At 37.5% G+C, this 12,283-nt stretch overlaps 1 non-coding gene across 1 annotated transcript; it reads left to right on the forward strand.

Moving 5' to 3' along the window:
- The first annotated feature begins 11,963 nt into the window (after positions 1 to 11,963).
- LOC125913803 (U6 spliceosomal RNA) lies at positions 11,964 to 12,071 on the forward strand. Its single transcript, XR_007455099.1, has one exon. It is a non-coding gene; the product is annotated as a U6 spliceosomal RNA (small nuclear RNA).
- Positions 12,072 to 12,283: the final 212 nt, after the last annotated feature.

A 12,283-nucleotide genomic window follows, 5' to 3' on the forward strand; every position in this document is an offset into this window, starting at 1 on the left:
AAAAAAGAGGTTAGAGTGGGAGAGAGCCAAAGCATAAGAGACTGTTAAAAACTGAGAACAAACTGAGGGTTGATGGGGGGTGGGAGGGAGGGCAGGGGGGGAGGGAGGGCAGGGTGGGTGATGGGTATTGAGGAGGGCACCTTTTGGGATGAGCACTGGGTGTTGTATGGAAACCAATTTGACAGTAAATTTCATATATTAAAAAAAAAATGAGAAAAAAAAATAAATCAGCTTTAGTTAGGAGATAGACCTCAGATGCTCAAGTCTATGCTATAACAGTTGGTAGGGATAATAAAACACAATCATCAAAAAAAAAAAAAAAAAAAAAAAAAAAAAAAGAAAGGAGGGTGGAAGCTGATGAATGAGTAGAGCCATGAGAGGGAAGGGGAGAAATAGAGACCTAAATTGTAGCCACTGCTTTCCAGACATAAGAAAATGAAGGCCTGAATGAAAGAGAATGTTTTTGCGTCTAATAATGTGGGAAACACAAACGAGATGCCAAGCATTTCCTCACAAAAGGATTCTAGAAGATCACCACCTACTGGGCATGCAGGTTCTCAGTCTAGTCTTATCCCCCAAAACTGGGTAAAAGACCACTTGGCCCAGATGCTCATCTAAAGCATCTGGAGGAATGTGGACTGTGTCCCTTCCTTAGTGACCTTCTGAGTAGGAAAATCTATGAAATTGGCTTTAGGGATCAAATTCTGGGACCTAGATGAACACATTGGAGAACATAGAAGGAGTCTCATTTCTGACTTCATACAAGTTTGTACTGATCACAGGTCAAAAGCAAATTCAAAGAGTTCCCTAAGATTGTGTCACTGGAAATAGCAGAGACAGGACAAGACTCAGATGCAGAAAGCCTGGATTTCTAATTCTGGTTCTACCACTCACTAGCTATACAGCTTGGGCAAGGCATTTAATCAGCCCGAACCTTAGATCCTTCATCTAGGAAGTGGAACTAGTAACATTTACCTCATACATTGTTGTGAAGAATAGAAATAATGTGTATAAATTGTCTAGCACTATTCTTAGCAATGCTGTAGGCATTCAGTACATGATTGCTGAATCTGAACCAATTTTACTTATGAACAAATTACACACATACACAGAGTTCTCTCCACCACACACACAGACTGAAAATTTGTATGTAAACAAACACCATCCCAGAAATCTTTAAGAGTTTGGGAAGACACCAGACATTTCTAAAGTGGGTTAACTTTGTTTATACTATCTGTAAATTATTTTGAAATTCCATATTCTAAATAGGACAAAGAGAAGCAATGGATAAAACTGTATGAAGAGATGGAAAAAAATAAAACAGGAAGGAGAAGTCAAGAAGAAAAAAGAAAAGGAGAAGGAATGGGAAGATGACATCTGGGGAGTTGAAGAAGAGGGAAGTGAAGAGGATTCTGCCAAGGACCCAGGAAATGACAGGCAGCGGAAGGAAGATGATGCTGAAAGTGTGTTTCTGGGTAAAAATGAAGAAGTCTGTGTTGACCAGAAGGATGAACTGTAATCTGGTAAAAAAACAAAAACAAAAACAAAAACAAAAACAAAAACAAAAACAAAAACAAAACACCTTACATTCAGAGGCAAATGATGTTGCTTAGAAGGAGAAATGTTCATGAGGTTGGCCAAATCTGGAGAGCAAAATTACTTGCTCTTTTTTAAAAAAAAAATGTTATTAATTTAATTTGCTTTAACAAATTTTTAATGTTTATTTTTGAGAGAGAGAGTCAGAGACAGAGACAGAGCATGAGTGGGGGAGGGGCAGAGAGAGAGGGAGACACAGAATCAAAAGCACAGAGCCTGACATGGGGCTCGAACCCACCAACCGCGATATCATGACCTGAGCTGAAGTCAGACACTTAACCAACTGAGCCACCCAGGCGCCCCTAATTTAATTTTTTTTATTTTGTATTTTAGAGAGAGAGAGAAAGAGAGCAAGTGGGGAGAGGGGCAGAGGGAGAGGAAGAGAAACTTAAGCCGGTTCCACACTCAGCATGGAGCCTGATGTGGGGCTCAAGCCCATGGCACTGGGATCATGACCTGAGCCAAAACCAAGAGTCATACACTCAACCAACTGAGCCACCCAGGCACCCCTACTTGCTCTTTTTGACCAGACTTTGGATTTGTTTTTCTACTCTACCTCCTTTGCTCTATATGACCTTAGGAAAGTCACATCAGCCTCTTGGGGCTCCTATTTCCTTGTCACTGGAAAGGGAGTGAGAATTCCTATTTCATGAAGTTGTTGCAGGGATTAAATAGTCATGTGTGTACAGTGCCTGATATAAATATATAGTCAACAAATAATCACTATTCCTACTATCATTATCATGGTGTTTATGAAATTAATTGTTGGTAAATAAACTTCTGTATAAACTTGATCTTCACTTTCAATTTATCTTATTACTTCCAGGGAATTTTATTTTGTTTAAATATCTGTATTACTTGGGGCACCTGAGTGGCTCAGTTGGTTGAGCATCTTCCTCTAGATTTCGGCTTAGGTCATGATCCCAGGGTCGTGGGATAGAGCCCTACATCAGGCTCCACACTGAGCGTGGAGACTGCTTGGGATTCTCTCTCTCTGTCTCCCTCTGTCCCTCTCCCCTGCTCACATGCTCTCTCTTTCTCTAAAATAATAAAATAAATGAATATCTGTATTACTTAATATTTACTGAGTCGTTCTGATGGTTATACCTGTGGGTGATGTTGTTTTCTTCTTACAGATGTAGCAAGCACTTAAAAACAAAATCAGACTTCCTCTTAACATAAAGAAGGTACTTTGTGAAAGTCCTTTTGCTTCTCTGTTGTTTTGTGCCCTAATTTTTAAATAATTGTTACTCATTTGCAGGTTTGCTAGTCTTACACTTATCTCTTCTTACCACCTGCTCATAACAACATTATCATGGGCATTCACATAGCTCTTTACAGATTGCAAAGCACTTCCCATAAATTTGAGGAGTTCCTTCAGTGTGCTTATTCAATCCTCATGGCAGCAATTGTAGAGGATACCATTATTAGCTTCGTTTTACAGATGCAGAAACTGCTTAGAACAGGCAAGTCATTTGCTTAGGGTCAAGCTGCTGGTAAGGGACAGGACCAGTATCTGAACTCAAGTTTGTCTGATTCCAAAGCTTATCCTTTCATTGTACTAGGCTGTTGATTGAATGAGTGGATCTACATTATATTGAATACAGATAATACAGATAGCAGATACAGAATAAATACCATTTTAAGATAAACGAAAAGTCATCTTCTTCTTTTCAAAAATTTCCCAAAAAACAAACATACAGACAAGCAATTGAGTTCAGTGTGACAGCCTTTTCATTTTCAGAAGTGATACAGTTAGTGTGTTTGCCAGTTGTTTGAGGTCACTGTGCTTGATTCATGGCTCTGTTTACTTATCAGCTGTATTATCTTGGGCAAGTGATCTAACTTTCCTATGCCTCATTTTTCACATTTGTGAGACAGGGTTAATAACGGGACCTACTGCAGACTTAGCTGTGAGGATTAAATGCTGACTCCTTCCTGCCTTTGTTTTACTAGAAGTATACCAAGGACTAATCCCAGTCTAGCTGGGGAGTCAGGCCAGGCACAGCTGTCATATGATAGCACAGGGATACAAATATAATATGGGTCTGGAACACCATAGGTACTTAATAAATATTAGTTGAAAGACTGAACAAAACTCTGGCTGGTATTTTCAGGGAAGATTTCATGAAGGAAGTGACTTTTGAGCCAGATCTTCAAGAATGTGTAAGAGTCTGTCTGATGGAGAAGGAGATGTGTGGACCAAATTTCAGGGTCAAAGATTAGGGCACCTAGATAACAGGAGTTGGGTGGTGAGTCAGGAAGAAGTAGCAAGTATTCCATCTTCTTTTTTGTTATAGGTTGGTGCCTAGTGTAGTTTCTGAGCCTTACAATCTTTGGAACATTCTGGCTTGGGAAACTGGACTTAGTAGAGGAGGCAAAACTTTGCCTCTACCCTCTAGGATCTTTGACTGGGCCTGAACATTTAATTGACATAATACAGATTAACAGGAGAAAAGCATACAAATTTATTTAATATAAACTTTTATGGGACACAGGAGCCCTCATAAGGAAATGAAGACCCAAAGAAGGGGCAAAGCTTAAATGCTTTTATAATAGGTTGAACAAAGAGAGGCAATTGTGGAAAAATAACTAAAATGTTCAGGGAGGCTATAGGAAGATAAGAATTATTTTAACAAAGTCTGTTTGTACAGAATCCTCTTAATCTCAACTTTCTGTCCTTCATAAGAGTGTTTCTTTTCTCCTAGCAGCTCAAGGGCAGCTCTCACACAGGAGTTCTATCTCCTGTTTTCAGGAAGAAAAGAGATCAGAGTGTCCCTATTGTATCTGCTGTTTTTCAAGTGCTTTTCACTCAAAATAATCTTTATGCCAAAGTGGCATTTTATAGAGTGGCTTTTTTGGGCATCCCTCATTTTTATACCTCTTTCTATAACATAAGAGTCTTCCCATTGTGAAAAAGGGCAAGGCTTTAGATGCCTGTGTCTGAACACTGTGTTAGGGCTAGAGGACTGGCTTGTGGGTAATCTATATTTTAAGCATTCCAGTCTGATGAGAGCATCTCATCTACTGCCAATATCTGTTCTAATTAGTTAGGCATATGCTCTACCAATTGATATGTATTTTCAAATATCACCAGATAAAGATACTGATTTTCATGCAAAATTTGGGTGGGGGGAGAGAATAAACAATAAGGATCTATTCAAAGATTTTTTAAAGCTGCTACTTTGGGGCATACAACTCTTGATCTCGGGGTTGTGAGTTCAATCAAGCCTAGCTCCACTTTGGGCTCAGAGCTTACTTTAAAGTATATATATGGGCACCTGGGTGGCTCAGTCGGTTGAGCGTCCAACTTCAGCTCAGGTCATGATCTCGCGGTTTGTGAGTTCAAGCCCCGCGTCGGGGTCTGTGCTGACAGTTGGGAGCCTGGAGCCTGCTTCAGATTCTGTGTCTCCCTCTCTCTCCGCCCCTCCCCCACTCACACTCTGTCTCTCTCTCCTTCAAAAATAAATAAACATTAAAGTCTACATAAAAAAATTTTTAAGCTGTTGCTTTTACCTTTGTTAAATTTCCTTGCCTTTATTTTGATAGATTGTAGCATTATTTAAAAAACTAAGGTAATTTAACAAGAGAAAAATGCATGCATAGTTCCACTCATTCTGCACAGACTTTGAAATTTTTTGTATTTCCTTTCAGGTCTTGTCTTTTGAATACTACCATTCTACCACTGAAACCTAAATCTCCAGATGAAGTTTTTTGTTTTTTTTTTTTTAAATTCTGGTCAGTTAAGCGTCCAACTCTTGATTTTGGCTCAGGTCATGATCTTATTGTTCCTGGGATCCAGCCCCATGTTGGGATCTGTGCTGAAAGTGCAGAGCCTGCTTAGGATTCTGTCTCTGTCTCTTTCTCTCTCTCTCTCTGCCCCTCCCCTGCTTGTGCTCTCTCTCTCTCAAAATTAATAAACTTTAAAAATCTTATATATTTTATTTTATTTTATTATGTAATTTATAATTATATTATATTATATGTTACATAAATTATATAATATTATAATATTATATATTATATGCTTTATATAACATATAATATATTATAATTATATTATATAAATTATATAATATATTATATTATATAATTTATATAATATATTATATTATATAATTTATATAATATATTATATTATATAAAAATCTTATATATTTTATTTTAGAAAGTAACAGGTGTTCAATGTAAAAAATTTTGATTCTACAAATGTATTAAGTAGAATGTAAAAATTTCTCATTATCCCCAAATCCAGGGGCAACTATACAATACTTACTGTCTTTTCTTCCAGTTTTATGTTCATTTGTTGATTGGCTGGTTTGACTGGAGGTGTAGAGGTTTTAGTTAATCACTCTCCTCAGTACATGGCATTTTATCATCTTAGGTCACTGATAATACTTTTAAAAAATGTTTATTTATTTACTTTGAGAGAGAGAGAGAGAGAGAGAGAGAGAAAGAGCATGAGCAAGCATGCATGAGTGGGGGGAGGAACAGAGAGAGAGAGAGAGAGAGAGAGAGAGAGAGAATCCTAAGCAGGCTCCATGCCTAGTGCTGAGCCTAAAATGGGGCTTGATCTCGCAACAGCGATATCAGCACCTGAGTCTAAATCAAGAGTCAGATGCTTAACCAACTGAGCCACCCAGGTGCCCCAGTGTTTATACATTTAAGTCTTATTTGTTATTTATTTTTTCTCTTTTATCCCTTTCCTTGGACCCCACAAAGGCAACTGTGTTCTATTTGGTGTATATCTTTTCATTTGTATATGTTCATATGAAATGTGAATTTTTATTTTCTATAGATGTATTTTAATTTATGCAAATGGTACAGTATTTAAATCTCATTGTGTTTCTTCAGATTTTTTACTGAGCACTGTTTTTAAAATGCATTCATGTTGCTGTGTATACATCTAATGCATTGCTTCTGACTGCTATGTAACTTCACGATATAAAATTTACTACATTTTAGCTATCTAGTCTCCGGTGATAGACCACCAAACAGGTAGTCTTTAAGTCCTTGCCTTCATAAATAATACTGCAATTAACATTTTAATCCTTTGTGTGTCCGCATAAGAATTTCTTTGAGATATATCGCAGGAGTGGCTATGGGCTCATAGAGTATGTGAGTTCATAATTCTCTTAACTTATGTCAAATTCCTTTCCACAGTGGCTATAGCAGTCCATACTCCCGCCACCATGCATAAGGGTTCCTTCCAGCCACCAGCAGGCAACAAACATTCTGATTTTTATAGTTTAATTGATATAAAACCATAGCACATTGCTGTTTTAGTTAACATTTCTCTGATTTTTTTAAGCATCTCTTCACATGCTTTTTGATTTGTAGGTTTCTTCTCTGTTCATATCTTTTGCTTATTTTTCTCTAGAGGTTGCTGTCTTCTTTATTTGCAAGAGTTTTGTATCCTAAGTATTTCAAATATCTTCTCCCATTTTCTCATCTAGTTACTTTGTCCACAGTTTTTTGTTGAATGGGAATCCTGATTATTCATCAACATTATTGTGTCATAGTCTGTGATTTTGAAGTTTCGCCTTTCTCTTCTCGCAAACTATGTTTCCTATTTTAAAAATATATTTTTAAATATTTATTATGTCTTTAATTCTCCCAGAGTCTAACTTTGTATAAGGTGTAGAATTGTCAAAATATGGTAATTATAGTATTCCAGCCTTGATAGACCAGTTTCTGAGAGGGAGATATTAAAATCTGCAGCTATAATTATGCATCTATTTCTCTCTGCAGTTCTGTGTATTTTAATACTCTGTAATTAAGTGCACCTATGGGTTTGCTTATTGTTTCTTTAATGAATATATAATTACTTTTTATCACTTTTTACCTTTTGATACTAAAATTTCTTTTTGACAGAATTAAGATCACAACCCAGTTCATATTTGCCTAGTGTATGTCTTTTCATCTTTTTATTTTTAATCTTCATATATTTTTATATTTTTTCCTTTTTTAGTGTTTATTTATTTTAAAAGAGAGAGAGAGAAAGCAAGCAGGGGAGGGGCAGAGAGAGAGAGGGAGAGAGAGAATCCCAAGTAGGCTCTGCACTGTCAGTGTGGAGATCAACGTGGGGCTCTAACTCATGAACCGTGGGATCTTGACCTGAACCAAGATCAAGAATCGAACACTTAACCTACTGAGTCACTCAGGCATCCCCTATCTTTTCATGTTTTAAGTGTGTCTCTTACAGCCAATTTATTATTGGATGTAATTTTTAAAAATCCAATTGGTGAGGTTAACTTATTTGCATTTAATGTAATTACTATATACTAAGATTTAGTCCCACCATCCATTTACTGTACATTCCTTTTTATCTTAAATTTCCATTTCTACTTTCCACTGGCTAGACTGAATTTTCTTTGGCAGGTTTAAAATTTATACATAACATTGTATTTACTGTGGTAGTGGCCACTAACTTCAGTCTCCAGAGAGAGTTCCTCTCTCTTAATGGCTTGAATAAAAGCCTAAACAAAAGTTCCAAGCTTGACATCCAAAGATCTGATGTGTCATGTGTTCACATTGATCTAATCACGTTGCTGTGATGGAAGGTACTTGATCTCTAAAGGAAACGCAGGGTGTCATTACCAAAAGGAAGAATGGAGTCTGGGAAAACACAAAACAGTATATGTCCACTTCTTCATACTAAATCAACTTCTTAAGCCTCAGTTTCTTCATCTGTGAAATGGCAATGATAATACCTATCTCAAAGGGGCGATATGTGGAGAATTGGGTATCATATCTCTTATAAATTATAAAGTACTGTACAAAGATTAGTTATTATTCTTGCTCTTGCATTTCTCACATGGTATTACTTATCTGTATGTATTTGTATTGTTTGTCTGTATTTATTGATGGTATTTATCTGTACTATTATATGGGGAAGTGCCATTCTAGCCAGCATTCTCCCTAAATTGTGCCGATGCTTGTGGAACTGATTTTTCTTTCCTGAGAACAATGAGTGGGCAAGATGTTAGAAGGGTGTTTGACCTGAGAGTAAGTTTCCATCCAAAGAGCCCTGAAGGTGCAGAGCAGGTTAACTTGTTAGTAGACTTGCCAGACTGCACACAGCTGAAAGTTCAGTGCAATAGTGCCAAACTGGGCTCCAGTTCCTTGTCTACCTCAATTTAGATGTGTGACTTTAGGCAGATCACTTAAACTCTCTGCGCCTGAAAAATGGAGGTCACAAGAACACCTATCTCTTAAAGTTGTGGTGGGATTAAATCAGACTATATGTTAAATGCCCTGGCCTTAAAGAAATTCTTAAGCTTCTGAGACACATACTCAGATCTCTTTATTAAGCACTTATTAATTTCCATTCTGCTATATTATGGCTAGGCTGAGTGTAGGTTCTTTCTCATCTCTGAAGTACATTGACTTGCTCTGTTTTCTTAGAGAATAACTGTTGTCAAGGCCCTATGTCTTCAGAATCTGAATCAGGAATATTTGCCGACAGAATAGAATCTCACAAGAGATCCTGATCATTACGGGCAACTAAAGTTGATAATTATATATTTTTTCACACGTGTAGATTTAGATTCACACAAAACTGAAAGTATGTACCTGCTATGTTTACTGGAATAGGCTATTTTACCACATGTTTGCTCATAAACCTATGATAATCCCATGAATTAGGTACTCATATCCCCATTTTACTGATAAGGAAATACAAGGTCACATAAATTAAGTAACTTGACCAAGGCAACACAGTTGGGAAGAAGAAGGGATACAGTCTAGCGTAATGTAAGGAAGATGGGCTTTGGAGTCAGAAAGATCTAAATTAGAATCCCAGCCATGCCATATACTAGATCTTGAACTTGGAACAGTAATCTAATCTGTTAAATCTCCATTTCCTCAGTGGGGATTAGAATATCTACCTCACCCAAGTATTATGAGGTTGAACTGAGATAGTATTTGTAAAGCAGAGTGCCTGGTACATGGTAGGTGCTTTGTAAACCCTTAGGTACTTGATAAGTATATTGGGAACCCACAGCCCATGGAGCCACCTATGGTGCTATTTTAGAGGAAACTTCAATCATCATCCAGTTTCTTTAGATACAGTGAAAGGAGCCCATCATGGGAGTTTAGAGACCTGGGATTTGATGCTGGCTCTTATTTAGTATGTGTCTGACTTTGGGCAAGGAAATTGAGCCTCAGTTTCCTTATTTATAAAGTGGAGACAATATTCTTGGCCTCACAGGGTTGCTAGACTAACAAATACAGATGGATGCAGATACTCTTTTTTAGTTTTAGAAATGCTGTGTAAATGTGAGGGCTTTCAATTTGTGTTTACTATTTTCAGAGGGAGAGTACACAGGACTCAAGATAACCTGAGACCTGCCTCCTAGAGAGCAACTGTTGGAGAACCTGACCCTTAAGTGAGGCCTGATTAACTATTTGCCACTGCTGCTGCTGTGGCTGCCACTTGTGCTCAAATATCAATCATTGTGCCTGATCGGAAAGGCAGTGCTGTGCAGAATATCCCCGCCCACACACACACATACACCCTGCCCCACACAACTGTTTGGACCAGGACTAGGAATCTGACCCAAAGGCAAGCAACTCATGAGCTTGCCAATGACCTACAAATGTCTGTCTCCTAAAAAATGAGTTGGACAAATAAATATTTCTCTTTCAGAAATTTAAATTGGGAAACATGAGGTGATTGAGGCAATTAGTAGCACTAAAACTATGACTAAAAGGATGCAAAAAGAGAGGCCATGAGGTTGAGTAGGGGTATATGAGAGAGGAGACAGACTCTAGGCTGTGACAAACCAAAGTGATGAGGAGGCAGAAATTATGAGTAAATGGAAGCTATAAAGTAGAAAATGATAACATATGTTTATTCAACAAATATTTCTAGGGTTCCTTCTATGAACAAGGCACTGTGTTAGGCTCAGAATACACAAAAGTGACTAGGACACAGCCTCTGTCTTTATATCACTTAATTTTAGTGGGGAAGAGAGACAAAACAAGTAAACAAATAATTACAAATTGTTTTAAGGGCTAAAAAGAAAACAAATATGAAGCTGAGATAGAACATACCAGCAAGGGAGCCACTTAAGAAACAGCATGGTAAGGGAATCACATATCATTAAAGTGATACCTGAAGAATGAGAAGAAGCCAAGGAGAAGAGTGTTTGAAGTGGAGGATAAATAATGTCGACTGGCAGGAAATGGCTTATCATGTTCAAGGAAACTGACAAACAGAAAACAAAACAAGCCATGTGGCTGAAGGAAAGTCAAGGAAAGGGAACAGCATGAGATAAATTTGAAGGGGTAAGCAGGAGGCACATCACAGGACCCAGCAGGCCTAAGTATGGAGTTCGGAATCTAGTTCCAGTGAGCCCCAGTGAGAAGCCATGAAAGTATTTGAGTCTGGGTGATATGATCCAGTAGCATGTGTACATAAACTTGAAGGCTAAAGAGTCACTCTGGGTTCAAACCTAAACTCCACCATATACCAGCTGTGTGACCTTGGGCAAATTAGTTAAACTCTCTGTGCCCCAATTTCCTTTTCTATAAAACTGAGATAGGTTTTACCTCATAGAGCCATTGTGAAGGTAATATATATACAAAGTGCTTACAGCAGTTCCTGGCACATAGTAAACACCCAACAAATGTAAGCTTGTATTATTATCTTGTTTTCAAAAATATCATGGTAGCTACTGTATAGAGAATGAATGTGTGAGGGATAAAAGAGAAGCCAGTTATGAGGCTGATGGGTCACCTAGGTAAGAGATGATGCGCAAAGTGGTAGTAGTGGTTTCTAGCTAGAGCAACCAGGTGGAGGGAGGTGACATTTACCGAGAGGGAGGAGCTTGGAGGAAGCAGGTTTGGCAGGGAAGTTAGGAGTTCTGTTTTAGACATGTTAAGCTTCAGATGTCAGTGAGATCCATGTAGATGTCAATGAAGTAGTTGGTTGTAAGTTTGGAGCCCAGAAGAGAGGTATGGGACGAAGACATGAATTTAGAAGTCATTGACATAATCAGCATTCAAAGATTCCCTTCCTAGTATTATCATTCAAAGATACAGAAGTAGTTGAGATTATCTAGGAAAACAGTATACAGAGAGAAGCGAAGGGAGCCAAGAAGAGTCCTGAGCAGCCACATATTTTGGAGCAGTTGAACAAACAAGGAGAATGAGGAGAGGCCTGTGAAGAGGAAGTAGAACCAGAAGAGTGTGGAATCAAAAACCAAGAGAGTAGAGTGTTTCAAGAAAATTAGGTCAGTTGAGTGTAGAAAGGTCAAATAATATAAGGATAAAAAAATAGTGAAGTGTGTGTGTGTGTGTGTGTGTGTGTGTGTGTGTGAAGGTACTAAGTAAACATCAAACGGGCTGAAAATGAATTGAAGGTGTTCTTACTTGAACAGCACATATGCTAAAACTAAAACAAAACAGAGAAAATTGGCATGACTCCTCCATATAGATGACACACAAATTGCGAAGCATTCCATATGTTATCATATGTATTTGACAATGTTAACTTTAACATATTCAAACAGAAATTTGAATCTACAAGAATGAAAGGGATTCTAAAAATTAATATAAATAGAAAACAAATAAACCTAACTATATATAAATAAGTAATATAAACATTCTGAAGGAAAATAAAACTTAATCCAAATAAATTTTGAACGCAGTACTTTGCATATATACCTTTAGTCTAAAAACA

The sequence above is a fragment of the Panthera uncia genome (genome assembly GCF_023721935.1).
Source record: "Panthera uncia isolate 11264 chromosome C1 unlocalized genomic scaffold, Puncia_PCG_1.0 HiC_scaffold_4, whole genome shotgun sequence".
In the NCBI taxonomy this organism is placed as follows: domain Eukaryota; kingdom Metazoa; phylum Chordata; class Mammalia; order Carnivora; family Felidae; genus Panthera; species Panthera uncia.